The 22950-nt window shown below is 44.4% G+C and overlaps 1 long non-coding RNA gene across 1 annotated transcript; it reads right to left on the bottom strand.

Moving 5' to 3' along the window:
- Window positions 1-237: 237 nt before the first annotated feature.
- On the bottom strand, window positions 238-5180 carry LOC119340267. Its single transcript, XR_005164466.1, has 2 exons — window positions 4679-5180; window positions 238-4605 (listed from the first exon to the last, which is right to left on the bottom strand). It is a non-coding gene; the product is annotated as an uncharacterized LOC119340267 (long non-coding RNA).
- Between the last annotated feature and the right edge of the window lie 17770 nt (window positions 5181-22950).

Consider the following 22950-nt stretch of genomic DNA (forward strand, 5'->3'; position numbering starts at 1 on the left):
TATTAACAGTACCATTAAAAAACTGCTTAAAATTGGTTCACTATAAAAAGACTTCACATCCTCTCACCTTCCCAGAAGGCCAGAAGGTCCAGAGACAGAAGGAACCAGAGCCATAGATAGGCGGGTTCACTTTTCAAGCTACAGCCTGGAGTGTAGAGTATAAACGACTTAATTTTCACCATGGGATCATGACCATTCACGATTGCCAACAAGATATAGTTTTAAAAAGGCTGTTCAGGAAACCAAGCTGTTTTCTGGAGTATATTTCAGAAGTACCCAATGCTAAAATTTCTATAATCAGGCAGAAGTACAAGTGCAAAGTGTCAGACTCACGTACCATAACAAATACACGAGGAATCCTCTACTTCTCAATAGCTACAACCCACTAGCTAATTTTTAATAACATGCAGCCATGCCACAACAGCACGTATGGATGTCAATCACAAATCATAACTTACATTTATTTACATCCAATTCACGATCTAATTTTTCTAAGCATGCAACCATGCCACCTAAGGACCTATGCATGTCAATTATAAGTTGCACCTTTTTGCATTAATTTAAAAATGCAACCGCGCCATATTACCAAGCGATACATGTCGTTGGCGTTGATAAGTTATATTTTTTGAATTGTAACATGTCGACGTCGTTGATAGGTTACATTTTTTTAATTGACTTTTATATTGTCATATACAGCATACATGGTGGATACTTGAAGCCTATCTACGTAGTTCATGATTTGCACTTTTTATAGAAACAAAATGGCATGCTGCTACAATGTAAGTCAAGAATATTATTATTATCTTGCATTAGTTTAGTTGTTTTCTAGCACCTATTAATACAATTATTTTAACGAGGTTCCCACGGCAACACACGGGGGCCGGGGCATCATCTAGTAGTTCACAAAATCCGGGAAATTTTTGGGGAGTACTACTTGAATGAATGGCTCAGATTTACCTGCCCATGAATCACCTTAGTTGGACAATGCTTCAGGTAGTACCATAAGGAATAAAACCTCTCTCCACTCAGCAACAAATAGCCACAACTGGTAACTTGCTGCAGAGCAAGGCCTCCTAGTTTAATGATTAACTGTCTAACTGGGCAAAGTTGAATGGAACCAACCTAGAGACGTGAAAGTGTCTCTATCTCAGGATATGTTGAAAGACACCATGGGGAGGAAATCATCATAGCCATTCAGAAAAAGAATAATTATCAACAACACACAACAGAAACAAATATGCTGTGTTCAGAAGTTAATATGGAATACTGCACTGATGGCCGTATTACCGGCAATGAAAGAAGCAATTGCCATTTGTTCACTTCACCAGATAAAACGAGTGACTGCAAGCCAAAATAAAAACAGGAGAACATGAACTTTCTTTTTTGCAACAGAAGAAAGCCATCAACAGGGTTAGTGCTGCAGGTTACAGTGAACATAATGTAAACGAGAAATAGAATTGTAGATTCAGAATTTAAAAAAATATAATTAATAAATTAATAGATCAAATGTAATTATTACAATTGCTGATGCTTGCGGTGCCGTAGTGCAGCAAATACATGAATGTAAGACCTTCCGCAAAATAAAATGCGGTTACGACTAAATGGAAATGCTGAGACAAAAAACAGAACATGCATAACAAAGGACATACAGTTGCAAATAATAGCATAGTTTGATGAAAAGATGTGAAATCCTGTTCCTCTTTCTAGGCCCTTCACAACACAATTTTTTTATTTATTCAAACAAAGTAGTCCTTAATGATGCATCTTTATTTCAAAGCATTCTGCTGTAAGCAACCAAACTGTTAAGTGGATTCTTAATTCCATGTAATCTCTCTCCACACTGTTAAGTGGATTCTTAATTCCAATGTTTAACAGTAATTGTTAGCCGCTAAACCGGTTACTTGTTGTGACACAAGGACTCCTAGAGTCCTAGTTTAGCACCTACTGAATCAATACAGGTATTAGATAGAAGCACCCACATGGAAGCTATATCATCGCAGCCATTCATGAACATGACATGAAGGAAACAGTAATCTTGACATCTGAACTTTCCCTATATGACCCTTAAGATGAAAACCAGTAAATAAATGAGGAGTGCCCAAAAGTACAAACTGATAACTAGATAAAGAGAACAGTAGCAAAATGAAATTATCAAAAGTCAAATAGCAATTGAAACAACCAAACTGATACAGTACCAAATAAGATAATTTCAAAAAATACCCAAGGGCAGCATTATTATCACAGCCATTCAAGGAAAAATAATAACAGAAAAGAAAAGGCCCGGATGCACCAAACTGGTTCCCTCAATGGACAACAAAATCATGGGAAGGCAAACCGAACACCACGAGAGGTGATTTGTGCGTAGTTGCTCCTAATGAGATGGCCCAATGCTACAACCACGACAATTCATCAATTTAAAACATAAAAATGCAATAGGGATAAATAGATGTGTAGAGGGCGCAGTATTAGTTGCATTGAGATTTGAGAGGGCTCAGATTCGCCTTTGATAGATCATACAACCTGGCTCCATCTTCTTTCACCAGATCAACCCCCACCACTGAGGTCGAGCTCCTCTGATTATCACTCAGCAGAATGACCATCCAAGACAGAGCCATCAATATTCGGTGAGAATGATAAGGTGCCAAAAGAGGGGAGAGTAGGTTTTTGAGGCCCACAGCTCCTCGAATAATCGAAGACAAGTTTATGTCAGCCATGTTTTATCATCATCGCCTCAAATAGATAGATAGATAGATAGATGGATGGATGGGTTGATGGATAGATGGATGGATCGATGGATACAGGGGGTTAGATTGTACTGAAGTTTCAGACATGGTTCATTTTGTGCGAACCTTTCCAAAAAGGTCAAAACAGTGACTTCGGCAGCAACATGACCATAGTATCCATACATCCATACATACATGCATGCATGCCAGAAGTTGGCTGTACTATTAACCATGCTCTCAGGAGTTGCTCATGTCTGGCATCAGCCAACCAGAGTACCAGACCTCCGGCTCGGACGACGCATCAGACAACACTGTATGGTTCCCAGCCCACGCCACAACCGAATCCAAGGCAATGGAATGGCGGTGGCTGACGGCACCATAGCGTTAGTCCACCCGGACCATGGGTCAGCGAGTAGGCAATGACAGCTTGACTGATTTGTTGTAGGATATATATATATATATATATATATATATATATAGAGAGAGAGAGAGAGAGAGGAGGAGGAGGAGGAGGATTCACACCGAATCCAAAACAAAATGCAACTGAACAGTGAAAATTCAGTGTATGTAGCGTAGCAAAAGAGGGCTCAGCTTTGTCATTCATCTTCAAACCCAACACCCACATCTCTTGCTCCATGATCTACCCATCGCAGTGTAAGAGAACTGCCCTGGTTGTCACTCATCAGAACGACCATCCAAGGGACAGATCATCCAACATCGGCGAAAAATTGAGCAGGCTGCAACAGAAGCAAGGGTGGTGACACCGACTTTTTCAGCTCAGTTTAGTCCCACAAACCAAGGCTGTCTCGATTGCTCAAGACAGCATTATTTCAGCCACAGTCATCATCATCGTCATCATCATCGTCGTCATCGCCCCTCTTTTTGGTCCAAAAATGAGGTTGCCTCGGCACACCAAGCAACATGACCATGATACTCCATTACATGTGTGCACACATCCAGCCATCAAGCTCAGGAGCTGCTCATACCTGGAGTCGACCGACCAAACCCCCCGTGCGGACGGCTCGTCAGACAAACACCGTACGGTTCCCAGCCCACGCCACAGCCAAATCCAAGGCAATGGAACGGCGGTGGCTGGCAGCACCGCAGGGGTGCGAAACTGACGTGGCGGCCAACCGGATGATTGGCCGGCGATCCGGCAACGAGAGCTCGCCTGATTCGGTTTAGGGTTAGTTTTGTCTTCCATCTTCAAGCCCAACCCCCACATTTCTTGCTGCATAATCTACCCATCACGATGCAAGAGAACTGCCATGGTTATCACTCAACAGAATGACCGCCCGAGGCACAAAGCATCCAACATCAGCGATGAATTAGACAGGCTGCAAGAGAGGCAAGGGTGGGCTCCAAGGCCAACTCCAACGCAGACACCGATATTTTTTTCAGCTCTGTTTAGTACCACCACACCACAGCTGCCTTGATTGCTCAAGACATGGTAATTTCAGCCGTCGTCGTCGTCGTCATCATCATCATTGCCCCTCTTTTTTTCTCAACCCACCTCCGGGCTCTACACAGCAAGCAACATGACCATGATATCCATACATTCATACTCCCTCCGTTCAAAAATAGGAGTCGTGGTTTTAGTTCACGACACATGAACGCATCCATCCATCCATCCATCCATCCTGCTCAGGAGCTGCTCATGCCTGGCCTCGACTGACCAAACCCCCCGCTTGAACGACGCATCAGACAACAGAGTACGGCTCCAGCCCACGCCACAACCGAATCCAAGGCAAGGGAACGGCAATGGCTGGCGGCGCCGTAGCGGTGTGGAACTGACGCAGCGGCCACCGGGACGACGGGTCAGCGATCCGGCAACGAGAGCTCGCCTGATCCGGTTTCGGGTTAGGGTTCACTGGTGTGGACTCTGCGCGCGCGAGCACACAGAGAGTGAGCGAGCGTGTGAGAATCTGAGTGAGAGAGAGAGACGGGGACAGTACCGAATCGAAAGCGAAACGCAGCCAAGCTGCGAGAAATCCATGGACGGCGGCTCAGATCCCGCACCGGCCCGACCAATCCCTCGACCGGAACGCCTCACGGGCCCCGCCGCTCGGTCCCCACTCCCCAGCCCGCGCCGCGGAGGCCTCCCGCACCGGCGGCAGCCCCGAGGGGCCTCCAAGCCGATGCGCGATCCGCCGCGGCGGGAGGGGCTGGCCCCGAGGAGCGGCGACCCGGCGCGTCCGCAGGTCGGGAGCCTGGCCGGCGCCGGCGGCTCCATCCATCATCGCCGCCGTTTGGGCAGGGACGGGCCCCGGCCGACGCGGTCATCGGCCACGGCATGCGAGACGGGCGCGGCGGCGGGATTCGCTCAGATCCGATCCGATTAGTCTAGAGCGCCGCCGGTGGCCTCTCGCACCCGGACTGACACGAGTTTTTTTTTTTGGAAGCCGGTGGAGACACGCTAGCTAGGGTTCGTCGCCGACCGACGGGAGAAGAGATGCATCCAGATCCAGATCCATGGATCTCCGCTCCAGCGATTAAAGTCTCCAATTTGGACGAGTCCTAAAAAGAGGGCCTGTTTGCGTGCCCAAACTCCTATCATGTGGCATAGCGTGCGATTTGGTCGGGAGCTCCCTCTTTTTCCTTTTCATCTGTTTAACACGGTTTTGTTTGCTTTTCATTTTTTGTGTTTCTTTTCCTGTTTTCCTGTATTGCTTTCCTGCTTTTTTTCTTTTTTTTTCTCAAATGCACTAACCTTTTTCAAAATTTCATGAACTTTTTTTCATTTTTTGCCAACTTCTTTTAAAATCTGTGAAAAATTTCGGTTTTCACAAACTTTTTCAGTTCACAATTTTTTTCAAAAATTTCATGAAGTTTTTAAAATTCACAGACTTTTTCCTCATATTCGTGAACTTTTTATTTTCCTGCATTTTTTGAAATTAGGAACTTTTCCCAGTCTTTGATTATTTTTCCAAATTCATAACCATTTCCTAAGTTTGTGAACATTTATTAAAAATTCGTGTACTTTTTCCAAATTTAGAACTTGTTTTCAAACTCGTGAAATTTTTCCAGAAATTTCATGATTTTTTGAATTCATGAACATTGTATAAAACTGCAAAATAATTAACAAATTCATTAACTTTTTCTCAAATTTTGAACTTCTATAGAAAGTCAACATGTCGTCGTGTCAATGGTCATTTTCTTTTTTTTAGGAAAAAAATAGGCCAGCGAGCTGGCACTTGGCGAGCGGCCATTGGTAGCTGGGCCGGCCCATAGCACGTGCATGTGATTGCTAGCTGGGTTGCTGACACAACAGGTGCTAGTTAGGAGGTCTTGAATGGGAGTGGGGTGGGGGAAAGAAGGATAAGGGCACAGGGAAATGGAAGTGGCAACTATCAGGCCCAGCAGGACCAATAGATAGAATTTTGGTACATTTGGTTGCTTGAGTTACATCAGATTTTTGACCCGCACGAACCTTGAAGTATCTACGGGCCTAGCTTTGAAGAAATGTTCGAATTGAGGGGGCAACTAATAAAGGGGTATCCCTTAGCGGGCTCCCACATGGGTCAGTTTTTTTGCCTAGGAACGCGGCAAGTGGTGCGCCCAGTAGGCACCACATGTCACGCGCTGGCGTACCCTCAAGAATTTGTGTTTTTCTTTTCTTTTCTGCACGATTTTCGTGCTTTTGTTTAGGTTTTTTTTGCTTTTTCAGTTTTTGATTGATTTCCCTAGGTTTGCGGATTTTTTTTGAAGCAGTGCTTTTTTGCAATGCGAGGACAAGCACATCTTGTGCTTCCACAAGAAGTGAAACTATGCTCCCCAAAAAGGGAAAAGCACAATTTTTTTCTGAAAAAGAATAACACATTGTGCCTCCAAAAGGAGAAAAAAGCATATCACATGCTTTCATGAGAAACACAGTTGTGCTTCCCGGAAAAGAAAAGCACAGATATCCTTCCACGAAAGGGGTTCTCAACCAGGAATTGACGTGGTAAGATGTCCCTTAGCCAGGACCACTGTCAAGCCTGTTTAATGCTGGTAGGCAAACGGATGGGAGACGGACCACTGTCAAGCCTGTTTAATGCTGGTAGGCAAACGGATGGAAGACGGTTTGAATGTGGTCCAAATGTCCGCAAAGCCCATCGTTTGCATCCGGTTTGCGGGATTTCCGAAATTTGGACCGGTCCGTGGACTAATGGGGTATCGTATTGGATGACAAACTGTGTCCTCACGGTTACCCTAGACATATGCGGGTGTTTTGACGGCCCGCGTTGAAGATGCCCTAAAATAGCTTGTTCCTCCAAACAGATCTCTCTCGGGAAAAAAAAGAATGCCATCGCCTTCCTGTGTTTTCTTCCATGAGCAGGGTACCGGAACTACTAAGCAGCCGATATATATCAGACGAACATTGGACGATGCTTGACCTAACCGCCGCCCTCCATTTTGTCCAACGCATGCACGGCTAAGATCGTGCATAAATCGGCCGCACAACGTCATGTGTATAGCAGTACTCTTGTTCGTTTACTGCATCGTGAAGTCTTGGCACTTTGTCTCTGGATCGTGAACTCCGGCACTCACGTGCTTAATTGATCTATTCGATCAATAACCGAGTGACAAGACGACTTTAACCGATCTCGATCGTAGGAGTAGAAAAGGAGGCGTGTTGTTTTGGCCTCACGCTAGGACTAAGCCAGGGAAACCTCCATGGATATATGAGTTTCTACTAGCACATATGCCCGTGCGTTGCAACGGGAGAGACGTTTTTTTGAAGAAGCATCAAGATAATTGATGTATCCATCAAAACGATCTCCAAAGCGGTGAGGCGACAAAGCGAGGAGCTGCGGTGTTCTCGCGGGTCATGTTTGGCCCGCGAGATCTGAATAGTGGTTGCGTTGGTCAGACTGGCGGCCACCACCCTACTCGTACTTTTTTCCTCCATGTCTGCCTCCATGTTGAGGTTCTGGTTGCCCCCTCACTTTGTGGCTGCACGGCAACCTTCATGGCATAGTTGCTTCGACCACTCTCTCCTACAATGGCATAACCGGATGGATTACTAATTGCATCCTATCCCGTTTCATTGGCATAATCATCACATAATCAGGTAGTCCTTACTTTACCACGGTGTATTCTCTTTAACTATTTTAGCGCACACTTGCCCATATGTTTTTATCAGAGTCAAACCAGCATATTCTTTTTTATTGGCATATGGCCATAATTACTTTTAAATATAGTCAGCCAACATATTCTCTTTTATCATCAAATAACACGTCTAATGCACCATTGGCAGGCACTAAAAAAACCAATGTTTGTAAGGCACGAATAAAAAAAACAATGAGTTGAAGGATCAAACTCATGACCTAAAAAACTCGACCAGGTGTTGCTAGTCACTCGAACAAACAACTCTAGCTAACCAATAGCCGGCGCGAATGTTTAAGAACATACTACAACATCACATTCAAAACATGTTTTGATTTTTTGATCTTTTTGAACTTTCAAAAATAAAGTAATAATTATGAATTTCCGAATATTCTTTGAAACATGAGCAATTTTTGAAGTCCCAACTTTTTCCCAAAAAGGCGAGCATTTTTTTATAATTTCATTAATTTTTGAAAAAGACACAAAAAACTTGAAACGGGAACATTTTTAAAATTATTTTTTTTCGAAAACCTGAACCTTTTATAGAAAACGAACATTTTCTGAATTTGTGAACAATTTTTTAGAATAGAAACATGTTTTGTACATTCATTTTTTTTGAAAATATAATGCTTTTTAACAAGAACATTATTTTGAATTTTTTAATATTTCAATAAACAGGGAAAATTTTCAAATTTGTATCATTTTTTCAGATGCAGTTTTTTCAGTATTCAATAATTTTCGAAAACTAAAACATTTTTTGACAAAATGCGAACATTTTGTGAATTTCGGACAAATTTTCGAATTATAAGAAAAATTAAAAGTTCCCCACATTTTTCAACATGGGAATGAAAAATTGAAATTCTGAAGATTTTATGAAAAAATTGAATAAAAATGGAAATTATAAAAAATGAAATTTCGAAAAAAACAAGATAAACTTTTTAAAGGAAAAAATAAAAAGGAAATCGAAATAAAAATAAATAGGAAGAAATAATTAGAACAAAGAAAAGAATGAGAATGGGCCGGCCCAATATTGGGCGCCCTATACGAACCTGTGACTATTTCCTGCACCGTGCGGCAACTAAGGTTTTGACGCTGCGTGGGCACCAACTAAGTGGGCTGGCGTTGCTGGCCTGCAGCACACACGGCCCATGTACGAAATTCTGGACAAATTTATTTTTTGTAGCAGATGGACGCAGAAAAATTTAGTACCACCTTGAATAGGAAAAAATTCTTTTGATGGTGAACGGATAAAAAAATTAGAGAAACGCACCTTGCTTTATTAGTAGGTATAAACTATAACAAGTATTGTACGTCGCATTGCATGAGTGTTTTTTTTAAACGGAGGCAAAAGATTTGCCTCATTAATTAATTAAGGAGAAGAGAATTGCCCAGTTAATTAATGAAAAACCGGACAAAAACCGATATAGACCAACTACACGTGGACTACTCACACAACATGCAAAGCAAGCACACATGATCGCCTGACAACCATACCCAACACCTAATGTCCACCATCCCCCACACTGCTCGGCCGAAGACCACATGCACCACCAAATCCACGAAGACAAGTCAGACCATAAGGACAACCAAGAGACTAATAACCATCCTTCAAGCAGCTGCGGGCGTCTTTCCTGTGGCATCACTTTTCTTTCCTTTGCTCCTGAGAGCCTCCTCCACTATCGCCTTGCGAGATCCAGGGCTCACCCTCTTCAAACGTTTGAGCAAGCTGTGAAGCTTTATCTCGAATAGAATCTCATTGACCTTGTCACGCACAGAAACCTGCCCAACGGTCACCTGCGGGCGGGTGACTGCAACATCGGATCTTCCACGCTCCACAGAGGCGAGCGGCTGGTTGGGCTCCGAAGGGTCAGGCGCGAACATACCAACCGCCTCAACATTATCAGTCATAGGTACCACTGACACGATGGACTCAGACGTCTCCAGTTGCTCACATGATATAGCCTTAGAGTTAGGTGCCAACACACCTGTCGCATCAACCTTACCACTCAAAGACACCACATGCCCAATGGTCATAGATGAGGCAGTGATAGAACCAACCAAGTCTTCACTATCTGCAAAAGCAGGCGGCTGACGGGACTCTGGCGGTGGAAGTGAGGGTGTCATGACCACCGTCAAGGACTCCAAAGCGCTCAGCTCCATCGGTAACACAATAGGTAAGTGTCGCTGTCTGTTGTTTGAGCAAGCTGTGAAGCTCTAGTGTCGCTGTCGTTGTCGCGGACCCAAACTTTTCGTAGAAACTCGAGTGGATCCTACCAACTCCACTCCGCTAGCTGCGACTGCGATCAATGGCCGTGTCCCAGTCGACGGCCGCCGGGTCGGACGGTAGCGTGGTGCATGTGCCCGGCGGCTATTCCACGTTTCCCGTCGCCTCGCGCGCCGGATGATCCATCGACGAATCCATGCGACCGTGACCGCATCCGTTCCAGTCGCGGAGAGATGGGGTTTTGACTTGGCCAGGCAGCCCCTTCGACCCCGACTCCCCGAGTGTACAGACCGGACCGCGACCAGGAAATTGTAGCAGTGACTGTGATGCACGTGCGCGCGGGGCCGGACAGGTCAGGTGCGGTGCCACGTCAGTCGTCAGGGGTGAAGTCAGGCTAGGCTATGTCGCTCCTCCTTCGCCGGCGGCCGCCGCACCGGCGTGACGCACGTGCACAACACGTCCATCGACCGGGCAGAGTGGGGTGGAGTGCACCACTAGCTAGAGCTTGTGCTCTTCTGCTCTGACCCGTAACTCCAACAATGGTGAAAAATTCGGAAGTCTAGTTATGCACATGATGGGAGTCGATGGTGATCACACTAATGGAAACCATTTCGACGATTTGTTTAGCCAATTGAACAACAAGTCAATTCTCACCTTTTCAGAACGGTACCGCCACATGCATGCATGCGCACGGAAACAAATGCAACATAACCTGCCGGTGGTTGACTTCGACACAAGTGGCAATAAGGCTGGTCACAATGGGCAAAAACATAAGCTAGTACTTCCTCCTTTTCGGTTTATAGGGTTTATCTTAAAATTTTAGTTTTTTCATTTTATAAGGCTCAATTTGGTTGATTCCCATCACATGTTCAGATTTTCAAGTGCATTAAATCATTGCATGCAAGTATTGAGAGAAAATTGACCAATGCATGTACTTTATGCATGCATGCATTGCAATCAATGCGTTGATAAACATAATTTTTTAAAAAAAAACAAGAGCATTAATTAGGTGCTTTTATAAACTACAAAAAGTATTCCACCACTCACCATCTACCTTGGTTGGTGAGATTTTTGAATTGAGCCTTATAAACCAGAAAGGAGGGAGTAACTTACAAACTTTCCTAGACTATGTTACTACCTCCATAGTGGGTAGGAACATCTATGTAGTGTCATGCAATGATGTATTTATTAGGTTATAGACTCATTGTTTCTTGAAGTGTGTGATGTTCCGGTAACTTTGCTAGTTACCACAAGCACCTCTCTCTTCATTAAATATGTGCCACATAAGCAAAGTTGTATTGGAGTGTGTGATGTTACTCCCAAGTTCCTTCCCATTGTGACCACGCATGCGAGGATGCATGAAATGTTTGGTCGTTGGTGATTTTTCTTTTTCTTTTTGGTCGTTGGTGATGTGGGTCGTCAACCCCGTCAGAAAGTTTCCATCTTCCATGCATCATGGGCTGGCGTTGACCCGTAACTGCGTATCTCTCCAAGGGTCGGCAATTAGCAGCACGTAGCGGATGGACACCGTTGAAGCTGACCCGTTAATTGTGTGGACTTCGAACGGATAAGTGGCCGCAGGGAAGTCAGCCCTGAAAAGTCAACAGTCAAGGCAACTCTTGGTGTGAATTGCTATATACCTCCGTCCTGATTTATTTGTCTCTTTCGTATTTTGTGCTAAATTTTGACCTAAATTGAACTAACAAAACGTCAGTGCATGTAAGCAAAAATAATATCACTAGAAACTATATTCAAATACGAATGCAATGATATAATTTTTGGTGACATGTATTATTATTTTCTTACTTAAATTTATGGTCAAAGTTTGGCACAAAAAACTAAGCTGACCAATAAAGCAGGATGGAGGTAGTAGTAGGTAATTAAAAGGACTCAAGAAAGCTTCAAATGCTTTTACCTATCTTGGTCGAACTATTCTCCCGTGGTACTACGTATCTTGGTCGAAATGCACGTGGTACTATCTTGGTCGAAATGCATTGTTTTTTTATCGCTTAATTCAGAAGAAATCCTAAAGAATTGGCATGTATCATGCATGACTATCAAACATCCGCATGAGAGACCTGCTTCAACGGCCACCAACACATACATCACCTCTTTCGGAATCGGCCGCAGAAAGGGGAATAAGCAGAGAAAAAAGGACTCCATGGTAATATGTCTGAGTGCACAAGCAGAGAGCAAGGCAAATAGATTAATTTCTTGTTACAGAACGGCCAACTTAATCTATTTTCCTAGCATGGTGGACGCCGACCGGCAGGGAGCTCCTATGTAGCACCGTGTGCACTGACGAACAAGCCAACGCGCACCCTACCTTCCCCGTCGCTCCACTTTGGGCCGGCCCATTTGCGGGCTGGACATGCACTGTTTTTTATTTTTTTTTAATTTTTAATTTTTGTTTTCTGTTTTCATTTTATTCCTCTTTAAATAATTTGGGACTACAAAAAAATTCAAAAATTCCTAAAAGTGTGAATTCGGATAAAATGTTTAAGAAATCATAAAATGTTCTGGACTAAAAAAAGCATGTTTTTTAAAAAATATTCATGTATTTAAAAATTGTTCACGCGTTCCAAAACAGTGTTCATGAGTTTAAAAAAAATGTCCAATACTTGGTAAAAAATGCTCACATATTCAGAAAATTTTCACAATTTGATAAAAAAATTGTGAAACTATTTTTTAAATAAAATAAGTCGGGAAAAGTAAAAATTGTTTAAAATGTACAAAAATTCTTCCCAGAATTTTTAAAAAGGTCATCCATTTTTAAAAAAGTGCATGGGCTTCATTTTTTAAGAATAATCGAAAATATTGGCTAATTCGTAAAAAAAATATTCACGATTTTAAAAAATGTTCATAAATTTGAAACATGTTGATGATTTCCAAAAGATTTCCCTATTAAAAAGTGTTAATAATTTTTAAACTGTGCACAAAATAAATTTTTTGAAATGAAATAAAAAGAATGGAAAATAAAAATGAAAAAGGAGAAAAAAACAAAATGAAAAAACAAACCAGTGACCCGTGCGCTAAATAGGATCCCGGGAAAAGAACACTGAAACTGAGACATGTTGGATCCGTTGTGACATTAAGGACGAGCGGCATTTTAGCTGGGAGTTCGGTCTTTTGGGTCGGACGTTGTTTTAGGGGTGGGTCGGATGTTATGTTTTTTGTTGCGAGAAAAAAAATGAGTTTTATTCAGAATTATAGAGTTACGGTCAAGAGGTAAGAGTTCCTCCATACATGAGGGCCCTTTGTGTGACCACACACAATTGTGGTATGTTCAGAGCGGCTATATCATGCCAAACAATCAGCTACGCTGTTTTGGACACGATGTAATTGCTGTGACACAAACTCCCTATCGATCATAAGTGCTTTAATCTCCAAAGCTAAATGACCGTAAGCAGAATAGTCTAGGTAGTCATCAACAAGTGTTGGTAGAGCCATCGACGAGCCAGACTGAACAGTAACCTGCAGTTCGGTATGTTATGTTAGCTTGCTGTAAGAACAGACAGTGGTTGTGAAATGCCATCGAATACTTTTACGTCGGGGTGTGCTTGATCGTAAGGTCTCATTCTTACCATTCTAATAATTTACTCTCAAGTCTCAACAGTGTCAAAAACAGTTTTATATTATGGGACGAACCGAGTAGCTCGGACAAAGGAACCGTCCTATTTGTTCCAACTCGCGTGAGGAGTAGCTAGCTAGCAAAGAGACCACCACGAGCAAATGACTCTGTTTATCACCTGCATGCATGAATCTCGCCGAGGAAAGGTTGGCAAAAGGACGCACTACAAGGCACCGGCCGGCCGCCAGATCGTGACAAGTGGAGCCTACGCCTACCTCCACTCCACCATCGGCTGCGTTAGCTCAGCCTGACATGCATCCGCACCACCATGGCAAGGAACGAGAGTTTGGTAAGTCGTCGTGCAGGTCGCCAAACCCATCCTGTTTCCATCTTCCATTCATGTCCTCGCGTTGACCAGTGGAAGAAGCTACTCCCTCCATTTCAAAATATAGTGCGCCCGCGCTTTCCAAGATCAAACTTTGACCATAAATTTAACCAACCAGACCGACTGCGATAGAAAAAAAGAATTATATAATTGAAAACTTTTTTTGAATACGAATTCATTGGTATAATTTTTGCTCGCACCGCAGTCAATCGCGCTGGTTAAATGTATCGTCAAAATTGAAGCACAGAAATAGAGAAATCACTATATTTTAAAACGGAGGGAGTATTGCATACACCTTCCACTGAAACTGACCCGTATAGACAAAAAAGTCAGCGCGAAAAGTCTTCCATCGACCGGTTGAATTGTAGTACAATTTTGAATTGTCGCCGTATTGTTGCCGGGAAAAGTATACCATTAGAGCAGCTCTTCTAAAAAAGCGTTTCCAGCGCGTGAATCGTGAGTTTTTGCGCGGCGAGAAGCGCTTGCTCCAGCGGTTGCTGCAAAGTTTAGCGCGCGCGAGCCGCTCCAGCAGCCACCGCAAAAAAAAAAAAACTGCGCGTGCTCTCGCACAAACAACATATGTACTCCAAACACAACCAAGAAAATCAAACACAAACAAAGTAAAAACCAACAATAAAAAATAGTTCAATTTTATTATTACAACTCAAACAAATAGTTTATCTTGCAATAGAACAAATAGTTCAACAATACAACATCAAACATACAACATCAAAGAAAAAAATCATGCTCTTTGTCGGCCGTTCCAATGCCCACCACTCCTCAATGAGATCCTTCTGAAGATCATCATGCGTTTCGGCATGTCGAATTACATGATAGGAGGCAACAAAACGGGCCATCCTGGCAGCCCTCCGTCGTACTCGCATGGGATGTCCTAAGAGCTCATACTGAGAGTAGTCTAAATCTTGACTATGCTCATTCTCGATGATCATGTTGTGCATGATCACACAAGCGTGCATGATGTATCAAAGCATCTTTTTGATCCCAAAATCTAGCCGATCCTCTCACAATGGCAAATTGGGCGGCTTGCAAAATTCCAGAAGCTCTCTCCACATCTTTCCTAGCCGCCGCCTGACCATTGTGGAAATCATGATTTTTTTATCTTCCGATTTTCTAACGGCTTCATAAATGTTTGCCACTTTGGGTAGATGCCATTCGCAAGATAGTAGCCATAGTTGTATGTATGGTCATTTGCTACAAACTGCACCGGTGGCAGTTCGCCATTTGCAATTTTATTCATCTGTGGTGACCAATTAACAACGTTAATGTCATTCAAAGATCCAGACATTCAAAAAAAAGCATGCCAAATCAAAGTCTCTTGATCGGCCACCGCTTCAAGGATTATAGCGGAATCCTTTTTTTGGCTGTGGAATTGACCATGACATGCCTTAGGACAGTACTTCCAACTCCAATGCATGCAATTTATTGAGCCAAGCATACTTGGAAACCCGCAAGCTTTGTTCATTTGCAAAAGCCTTGCACAGTCTTCAACATTGGGAGATCTTAAATACTCCGTACCAAACACTTACATAATTCCGTCTGTTAAGCGCTTGACACACATGATGGCTTGACTCTTACCCATGGCCAAGTGATCATCAACTAGATCATCCGGAATACTGTATGGCAACATACGCAAAATGGTTGTCACCTTTTGAAAGGTGCTATGCCCGAGCTCTCCGGCGGCATTCATCCTTTGCTGAAAAAACTGATCATGGCTTGCTAATTTCTCTGCAATGGGCCTGAACAACTCGGTGCTCATCCTAAACCAGCGCATGAAGTACGACTCGGGGTACACGGGATTATCCACAAAATAGTGCCTTGTCAATCTGTTGTCGGCATCGATCCCATCCCTCCAAATTTTTTGCCGACCCATAACCGAACCATCGCGCTTCGTTTTTTTATATTAATGTGCATAGCTAGGATCATTGCAAGGTCCTCCTCCTCTCCAATATCAAATTCTTCTTCCGAAGAATCATATGACAAACTCATCTACCATGTTGAATTTAAACTAGTCTTTAAAAACTACAAACAACATGCACCAAATTCATGTAAAAATGTGAAGTTGAAGCAATACATACCTCGCAAGCGTTTTGTCGAACACCTTGTGGGTCCCGAGCGGCAGTGGGCGGCCGGCCGCTGTTCGTCGGAGGAATGGCGCTGTGATGTTCGTTGGAGGAATGGCGCGTGCGAGGGGCGGCGGTGACTAGAGGGAGACGGAGGAAGCAGCAGCAGCGACTAGAGGGAGACGGAGGAAGCGCCGGAATGGTGCGGCCGGTGGCGCCAGTGATTTGATTGGGGTAGGTGGAAGTCGTGAGCGGGCGCTCGAGTGTGCAGCGCGCGGGAGCGGGCACAGCAAATAAACGGCACGCGATGCCGTTCCGGCCGGCGCGCTAAACTACTTATGTCGTGCACGCAGTTTTAACGCCTCCGCTGGAGTTCTCAGAATGTTGCGCGCGCGTAAAAAATCTAAAATTTTCAGCGTGGCACTTATATAGCGCGGCTGTTGGAGATGCTCTTATGGAGGGACTTGGCATGCATCATGCATGGCAAAATTCTATCAATTCATCCTTGCGAGAGACCTGCTCTTGAGTAGTAGTCCAAAGGTCACAAACACGTCAGTTTCTGTCTTGGACAAACTTTCTGCACTATCACTACACAACTAGCCGTCCTTCTTAATCCTGACGAATTCAGTATTCTAGCTAAGAACTGTACATATATATTTATGTGCATGGAGCATAAAGTAATCTCCGCGCGCAGATTATGATATAAGTTAAGTTGTACGGAAACTATACTAGTAGTAGTTGCTCTTCTAGCAGCATGTGCGTGAAGTGCTAGCGGCGTGTCGTGAGAATCACAAGCTTCACGCGCTCAGAGATGGAGTGCACATGCCGGGAAAGGGCTTAATTAACATGTGTATCTCGTGCTCCTGGGTCATGGCCAGGCTATCTGGCTAGCCTTTAGAGCAGAGCCGTACTGATCGAGTTGATTATGTCCGCTTGCTGGTAGTGCTCACTGCTCAGTATGAGTACTTCATTTGTAAAAAAAGAATGAGAACAGAGGGAAAGAAGCCCCCTGTCTTATTCTTATAGGAAAATGAGGAGACTCGAATCCAGGCCGGCAACAGCAACCTTTGTGATGTCCGCCACTCCATCTAGGAGAGCTCCTCTGAGTACTTCATTTGTTATTTGCAAAGCAAACGACCGACGGGCAGATGATTCGGTCGCGATCGCATACGTAAGTTGCTCTGTATAATTTAACTGGCCGGGGAACAGAGTATACATTTCTGTGGCCGGTTGGCAACAGAGACACGCACAGAAAATACTCTGTGTAAGCTGAGCTGAGCAGAGAGGAATGCAAACAGATTAACTAATTCGCTGTTAATATAAAATTACACCGGCGGCTGACCTAGGCGGGCGCCGCCGCTGGCGGCGAAAACTATGTGTGTTTGATACATCATACATGAATCTGCCTGGAGGTTCAACACCGGTGTCTGTGTGAAGGCACGCCTGGATGCCTCGGCTGCTATCCATGATCCAACTCCGGCCTTCTCCCTGCTGCGTACGGCGTCATGACCGTCACTTTCGTATTGATGGGTCCGGCCCGTTGATACATACTGTATACGCCCACGGCATGCAAGGGTCGGATCGGCAATCTCCACAGCTAGCCATCATCACGTAGTAGTAGTGCATGCTTTCTGCCGTTTCTTTCTCCCACGTTGCTGTCCACCGCGCGCACTATCTTGGCCTCACAGACCCTCACACAGTTTTTATGAGGCTGTTTGGTTCTCAGCCACAGTTTGCCAAGCCAAAATTTGGCAGACACAGTTTGCCAAGCATGTGTTTGGTTTTTGCTACACTTTGGCTTGCCACACTTTTTGCCCTATGGCCCACTTGTCAAAAAGATAAATTTTTTACCAAGTTTTGCCAAAGTTTGACGTCTAATTTCTTAGCCACACTTGTGTGGCTTGTTATACTTATGTGGCTAGCCACGCTTTGGCTTGGCCACGCTAGTCTCCAACCAAACAGACCCTATATCCGCATCCCAAAGAAGTCATGCGAGGATCTCGCACGAGATTCTTCACTACTCCAGTACGTCTAGGGGCATACTTACTTTTGGGAATCAGCCATAGCAAAGCACTACCACTCGACTGGGTTTGTTTGACTAGACGCATACTTTTTACCATCACGTGCTTAATTAGTTGATCCACTCGATTTCGTAATTGACCCAGTCGATCCATACCAACTAATTACCTTGTTTTGGACTAACGCGAGCTAGGAAACCAACATGGGTATGTACGTACTCCCTTCGTCCCGTAATTCTTGTTGCAACGATATTTTTTCAAAAAAGTCCTTCAGGTTTATCCGACCGAACCCGCGGTCCAGTCGTCTCCTCCACTGCTCAGCTCCACCGCACAGCTCCCCCGGGAAGCCGGCGACGTCGCGTAGCTCGATCACACCGCGCCGCAGCGCTGCTCCACCGCAACCCCAGGTGGATCCACCTCTACCCCGCGCAGCTCCACCGCTCCCCCGCGCAACTCCACCGCTCCCCTTTCCCGCATCCCTAAATTTCCAAGCTTTTCCCCATCCCCTTTCGCAAATCCGGCACTTGCTGGCCGTCGATTTGCCGCCCCCACCACAAATCCTGGACACCGTTGAGAGGGGAGAGCATGAGCAGAAAAAGGTCACCGGCTCCCAGTGACGGATCCAGGAATTCAACTTCGGATGTTCAATTTTTTTGTCCTAGCAGAGAGGTAATTTTTTTCTCCTAACATTTGTTTTCACTGCGTTTGGACGCCATGTATCCTGCCCGGCTTATCCATGCTCCCAACTGCGCTGGGTTCTTGTACCATCCCGATTGGCGGCAACGCTTTTCTCAAGGCCCCGGTTGCTTCAGCCATGGTGCACTACTCCTATACTCTTGTGGCCACTACTGTGTATAGGTCGCTTTGACCTATGAGTCAAGGAATGGACCAGGAATTATAGTGTATCGATGAGTACGGCCTAATGGGCTACTTGGGATGCAGAGAGACGACCAGCCTGATGGACTTTTACTAGTTTGAGGTTTGATCTCGATTTGGACGAGGAAATACTCTTATGCAGCTCCAAAAATAACACAAGTGATACATGTGTCCACTCTATACTCTATATACGAAAAAATTTGTAGAAAATTTTGGGTGTACAACTATACACCCAAGACCCTATGTGGATCCGCCCCCGCCGGCTCCTGCCTAGAGGGACCAGAAGAGTGGCAGCGGGCGGTGGCGATGCACGGCGCGGTCAGGGTCAACCACAACATGCTGCTGCGGGTCACTGGAGAGGCGTCCTCGGCGGAGCTCGTCGGCGTCTTGTATGCCAAGGCGTCGAAGCCGACCAACGCGTCCACCGCCTCGTGTCCTGGAGCGGGCGGCCACAACTACAAGGGCGCCTCCGCGTCCGCTGTGCTGGCCCGCCTGGCTGGCGGCAACAGTTGGCACCAGGACGACGACGGCGGTGAAATTGAGGAATTGCAGGAGGTCAGCCGTCGACATCCCTCCTCTATTGGTGAAGCATCATGGAGTAATCCTCTTAATTGATCTGCTGCTGTTTGTGCTTCAACTCCTGTTAATTTTACTTCAGAAAGAATTCCAATCCATCTGCTGCTACTTGTGGTGTGTATATACTGTTAATTGATCTCCAGATTGTGGAGCTGTAAGGAACATCGTGGAGTAGTCCTATTAATTGATCATGCATGATTGTCTCCGTGAGTAGTCCTGTTAATTGTCCCTGTGTACTGTCTAATTGTTCATGTAACATCATGGATTTTTATGACCTGAACTTATCATGTGTGAATAAAATTAATGGAGAAGGGATTCATTCTTCTTCAGACCTTGTTTGTTTCTTTCTGCTTGAATGAATGGAGTACAGTAAAGTTCATGAACAAGGGACTTTTTTTTACAATTGCAAACTCTGAATGCTCAAGTCTGGAAGTGTTTACAAATTCAGAGAGTTCACATGCTATACTGGTCAAATAATTCAGTGTAAATCTAGACTGAAACTAGTAGAGCTCTTGGTGATTTACAAATTCAGTGTAAATAAAAATCTGGGACATGACCACCGATCATGTATGCAAGATGTTGCTACCGGATGAGCACAAGAACTACTCAGTAGACTTTGATGTATTTAAAAGTTTGACACCTGATCATGTATGCAAGATTTTGCTGCTGGATGCATGGATGCATGACTGGAACATGACTATTCAGTAAATTATGTACTCCAAGTAGTCAAGATCATCTAAGTTAGACCATATTGCAAGATTCAAATTAATCCAAAGGCCTTGACTAAATTATTTAGATTAATTTAAATAATTCAAATAATTCCAAATAAATTTTAAAAAATCAAATAAATGTATTCTTTGGATTGATGATCAAAGTTCAAAGAATTAGCCTGAATGCACATTGATGCTGATTGATGATTCCAGAGAATAAGCCTTTCAAATCAGTTAGGCTTTGAACTTTGATGATTTTTTAGTTCAAAGCACTTTGAGTATTACACAAAATTCAGTAAACTTTCCTACACTGGGCACTATAAACTGTCAGTACAATACTCAAAATTCAGTTATCTTTTCAGTAGGAAAATTTCTGTAACAAACTTCAGAAGCTTGCATTTTCCTACTCTTGTTGGCAATAGTCATTATCAGTTTAGTGTCCATTTTAGCCTAGCCTTCAGTTATCTTTTCACCCATTTTTCTGTCCATTCAGTTATATTTTCAGTAGGCAAATCTCTGTAACAAATTACAGTTTACTGTCCATTTTTGTTTTGATTTCAAAAAGTTGCCCATTAGTCACATTTTTGTCCATTGGCTATGGCATATTGTAGTAGTAGTGAAAATGGGTGCAGTTCCCTGCCTCAAGTGGAGCATCGACATAACTTGACAGTATAAGGGTGTTTCCTAATTTTAATCTTGTTTTCTAATTCTAATTTCAAGTACAGATCAGACTGTATTGTGCATATTTACATCTTGGTAAACATGTTCTAATTCAGTTTCTGAAATTTACAGTATTGGCCATCCTAACTGAAACATGTTATGATGTTCAGTTTGCTCATGTTTTAAAACGTCATAAAATTGTTGTACCTGAAGAGCAGAGGTACCGGCCAAGTTTGATCTTTGATCTGATGTAAAAAAAGTTTGATCTTTGATCTTGCTACATATACTGCTGATACCGATCAATGCTGCTACAGAAGATACTGCTCCTACAGATACTACTGCTACAGATGATAGTCCTCTATATTGATCAATTGACCTGCTGCTGATACTCTGCGGCGGAAATTACCAGTGACCATCGCTCAGGTGGGCAGCAGGGGAGCTCCGGCGACAGGTCGAGCAGGGGAGCAGCAGCACAAGCCTGGCGGCACAGGAGAAGCACGAGGATGAGCTTGAGGTCCAGGCGCACGCGGGAGCTTGAGGAGGACGAGATCCATCGGATATTGGTGGCGCATGTCCTGGGCGGCAGCGGCGAAGAGGATCCCGGCGGGAGTGGATCACGGCGGCGGTGGCGCAGGTACTGGACGGCGGAGGAGCTGGCCCTGAGCGACGCAAGCGACGAATCGCTCGACGACGGCCTCGGTCCGATGCGCGGGAGCTGGATCGGGCGGAGGAAGACGGAAGCACTTGTTTGTAAAAGATTCGATGATACAAGGGGTTTTTGTGCAAATTTTACATTACACTATGCTCACGACATGAATTTCGGGACGGAGGGAGTACATGACTTACTTTTACTACGTTGCATGCGTGACTCTCGATTGGAAAAGAAAGGCTGGCATCGGCTCGGAACGAAATTAACGTGACACCCGCAATGGAGCTAATCAACCACGCTTTCACACAACAACTCATTCTTGATCATCAAGTATCACGCCATCGTGCTTACTCTAAAGAACAACAAGAAGTTCAGCAAAAAACTCAATAACGTTTGACCGAACACCTGTCGGACATAGTGTCTGCCATGGATGACATTGGCGGGGGCGGAGGGTACCTCGCTACGAAGGCTGGGTGGATGGTGGCGTAGTCCAAGGCGGACAAGCGCGTGGGTGGGGGGCTGCAGATGTTTGAGGATACTTGGGCAGCCGCCGGAGAGGTGCAGTGGGTGCGGTGGACGAGGAGGGTGCGAATGAAAGCAAAGGGGAGGTGAGGTTGAGTGGAAGAAAAGTGGACCAGGAAGAGGATTTGAGTGGGCCGGGGGTGTGAGAGTCCCACGTGTTGAAATATATTGCCCACCTCTCTTCATTAGTTTGTACTTTTGGATGAGTTGGTTGTTGCATGAATTCAATATGGTATCGGAGCCGAGAGGTCTTGAGTTCAAGACCCTGCCAACACAATATTAAAAAAAAATCTCCATACTATATTAATCTCACGTCTAAGGACCAAATAAGCCTAAACATGAGGGGAGGTGTTGAAATATGTTGCTTGCTTCTCTTCATCAGTTCAGAGTTTTGGATGAGTTGGTTAGAGCATGAATTCAATACTATGTGGCGGCGGTCCGGACTCTCGCAAAGCCCACTCCCCCCATTTGCTTCTGGTTTGCGGGAAAACGAACAACCTGACACATTGGCGTACGGATGCGTTACTGTGTTTGATGGCAAAATGCGTCCAGACAGCTTGGTTCATACGGTTGTGAGCGTTTTGAGAGTTCGCGTTAGAGATGCCCTTACTACTACTATATAGAAAAAGGAATCTCTTTGTAAAGTTGAATTGACATTGTCCCCTAAGAGTGCCTCAACCCCCTTTCTGGTTGAGTAGCTAATTCGAGGTGATTGGCCAAAAAGAGAGGCCACGATGGAATCCAAGGGTCCCTCCAGGCCCTGATCGATGTACCATTGCGGGACGCTCCAAACCATTCCTCAGTAACAGTTAAAGTGTTGTAGCTGAACTATCCCTTAATGTTGGACTCAATCGCTCAGCCCCCTCT

This window comes from Triticum dicoccoides, chromosome 7B (genome assembly GCF_002162155.2).
Source record: "Triticum dicoccoides isolate Atlit2015 ecotype Zavitan chromosome 7B, WEW_v2.0, whole genome shotgun sequence".
Lineage (NCBI taxonomy): Eukaryota > Viridiplantae > Streptophyta > Magnoliopsida > Poales > Poaceae > Triticum > Triticum dicoccoides.